The sequence below is a fragment of the Frankliniella occidentalis genome, unplaced genomic scaffold, assembly GCF_000697945.3.
Source record: "Frankliniella occidentalis isolate FOCC.00 unplaced genomic scaffold, Focc_3.1 Scaffold74, whole genome shotgun sequence".
Lineage (NCBI taxonomy): Eukaryota > Metazoa > Arthropoda > Insecta > Thysanoptera > Thripidae > Frankliniella > Frankliniella occidentalis.
The window spans coordinates 161203-164555 of NW_026267204.1; the positions used below are offsets into that span (position 1 = coordinate 161203).

The window sequence follows — 3353 nt, forward strand, 5'->3', positions numbered from 1 at the left end:
GGGGCGGGGCGTGGTGCTGGGCGGGGCGCGCCCGGCCACCTGCAGGAGTATTGCGCTGGTCAGTCAGACAGCGCGCCGCCGGCGGCAGGGCGCGGCAGGCGGCTCGACTGCTCCAGCACAACACGTTCTTAAGAGACGGTTTAAAGTGACGATTTAAATTTTGCGCGTTATTGTCAGCGGAGGCAATTTTAAAAACTTGATCAAGAATGCTCCAAAAACCACAACTTGACAAATACCCCAGTAATTGAAACAAATGAGAGGTGTGCATTAGCGGACGAAATTTAGTGATCGAAACATTATGTGTTTATGTACCGAGGCCGAACTAGGATAGCCATTTGTCTCACGGTAAAAACAGTGTCTGTTCGTTTTTAGGAAAAAAGGAAAGCTTTAGGGAACTTCGATATTTCAGAAAAACTCTTTAGACTTTTAGAAAATCTTTTTTGGAGAAGATTTTCTCAAAATCTGATATTTTTCTCAAACCAAGAAGAGTTTTGCTAAGTTTTCTATTTTTCCTCAAAATATCAGACAATGTTACCGTAGCAAACTTTTAATTTCTGGTGGCTGGTTAAAATCGCGCACTTCTGTAGTTACACAGGACCGCATGCACAGGAGCGGGCGGGCGTGCCTATCGCACCTACACGGTAAAAAGAATGTCTTAAAATCCGAGGAAAAGTCTTGGATTTCAAGGTCGGGTGGACAATTTCAAGATTGGCCCTTGAAATCCCAGACTCGGTATTGTCCACGGCGCCTCACGGGCCGAGCGAGTCGCGGCAGCGGCAACCGCCGCCCGCGAGGAAGGTAGCCAACCCCCTGCCATGTTGGCTCATTGCGCTTCCGGCAAAAGTGCCTCGGCGCATGTTGCGTCCTAAGGACCTAAGGACCTAGGTCCTATGCTGCGCTGGACCGTACGGTTCATTCGGAGGCCAGGAAAGGTGTGCACTCTGTGCACCGCACGGTGCGGCGCAAGACGGCTGGCTGGACTTGAAATGCAGTACCTCCACTTCGTGAGCCCTGAGAGGCGAACGTGACGCGGCAGCGGTTTCGCGATTGGTTCTCGACGATATGAAGGTTTGACCCTTCTTTGACCATAGACGCCGAAATTTTCCCTTAATTTCCTGAGCCTGCAAAGAAGCCTAAGCGTAGGGGTGAGTTTCGCTTCGTTTCGCTTCGTTTTCGACATTTTCTGCTACTGCGTGTAAACAGCAAAGACGACGTCCCATCGGGTTTAAAATTTGTGTGCAGGTGTCCTTTAAGCAACCCTGAAGCCAGTCCGCCACAATCCCCCCCCCCTCCCGAGGGGCTGAGTGGCACAGGGGTGGCCACACCCACCCTAGGGGTAGTTTGAGGCTGGCGTCGCATTCTCCACCAGGGTCTTGTCCATAAACATTCCTTCCTAGAGTTTCCAGATTGTTCCAAGCCTCTTAAGGGTGAAAAATGTTGAAATTTTAGTGAGGGGTTGAACATTAGGGGGCCGTACAGCCCTCACAGAATTGTTTGCACCTGAAACTAAAATTGATTGTTATTTCTATGTTAACAGAAACGTTAGAAGGGGGAATAAATTCCTTTTTCCGTGCGTGGCGTCTGAGTAAAGTTGCACATTTGCGCGATAAGCAAAGTTTAGGCGTTTTGTCAACGTCCAAATTCTGCACACTTGGACACACACAGTCCTGTGCTATCAATAGGAACCATATGGGGTACAATTGCTATACTTTTTCGGAAATGTCGAAAGCTCTAACACCAATTATTGACGTATAACCTACTTAAACATTCACACTTAGACTTCAATTGATGTGCAAAATTAAATACTTCTTTTTGGATTGTCAGAGTGGATGTCCACTATCGCTCCCACCTGCCAGCAGCTCAGGCTGCCGACAAAGCTTTCCGTCTGGTCGGAGGATTTGATGGACCCGCCGGTACAGCCGCGAACCATTCAAAAGGCGGACAAAAGGGGGCAGCTCAATCGGAGGGGAAGGGGGGGGGGGACTCAAAGACGGACAACGGAGGGAGGGCAGTAGCACTGGTAAGTGAGTTTAGCTTGCGCCGCTGCAACGCATCGAACACGATAGAGGGAACGAATGAACTATTAATCCGGGGGTAAAATTGTGCAGCGGGGGTAAAAATGTGCACTTTTGTACACAGATTTGTTTGTAATGAAACGGAGGTTTAACTTGCACAAAGGGGGCAATAACGAGGTGTCCATAACGTAACACGTAAGTGTTTCGTAACGTTATCTTAACTGTTAAAGTTATTACTTTAACCGCGTAACCGTAACGTTTTGCCGACCTCTGGAACCATAAGTTACTGATTTGTTTGCATGAGGGGGCGTAACTACTTCAGGGATCGGAAGTTCGGATGTTGGAACGCAAACGAGTTTATTTTAATCTGTGTCCGACGAATATCAGATCACCATGTCAAAACTTCTAACTTTAACGCAAAATTTCCAACGCCTTGCCTTACGTTGTATAACAAACATTATTATAAGTTACGTTAGGTTACGGACCCCTGAGAGCAACATCAAGAGGTAAATGTCTAAAGTACAAACTAAAGGAAAACTTCAATTAATTATCATAGTAATATTTATCTCACAGAAAATGTCATGAAACAAAACTTGTTTACAAAGTAAATTTGAACACTGACACATTTTATTCCAAAATTTTCCTTTAAAAAATTAAACATTGATTGCCTACATTTCAGGGGATGAGTTGTGACACGAAATGGACTGTTCCTGAGAAACATTTCTGTCGATTTCTGTCGATTTCATTTCAATAGATTAAAAACGCGATTTTTGTAATTTTAGTGGCTTGAAGCACGATTTAACTGTCAATAGAGGTTCTCAAAATGTACTAATAGAGCAAACTGATCTGCATAAAATCACCCCGAGGCTTGAGGCTCGCATGCACTCAACAACACTGACTAGAGCTTGATTACACTATAGACAATAGACGCAATAATTGTGTATAGTCCGTATTTAGGACTCCAAAACCATGATTTTAATGTTCGCAGAGGCGTATCAACATGCAAATTTTAGAATCATCAGAGATTTGCCTTATTACAAAAATGACAGAAGAAAAATGCGATTCTCTTCCAAAAGGGCCCGAATGGAACTTTGGAAACGCGGCGCGCACAATGCTTGGGAAAGGTGGGAAAAGCTCTAGTCTTTGCCAGCTCTTCAGCAGAGGAGCGCGAGCGTAAGCCTGGGTAACACCCGACGCGTACTGTATTATTTTAATTCTTTCTTTCATTATTTTAATTAATATATTTTTTGTAGAACTTCGGACCAGAAATTTTAGAGTCTGTTTTTCGTACGGGTTTCCCGTCAGACGCGAGGCGCGGTGCCGCCGGGGCGCGGTCTC

At 45.6% G+C, this 3353-nt stretch overlaps 1 protein-coding gene across 5 annotated transcripts in view; it reads right to left on the reverse strand.

The window, feature by feature from the left end:
* LOC113214364 (myocyte-specific enhancer factor 2) overlaps positions 1-3353 on the reverse strand; it is an 84666-nt gene that overhangs the window by 66833 nt on the left and 14480 nt on the right. The gene's annotated exons all lie outside the window — the stretch shown is intronic.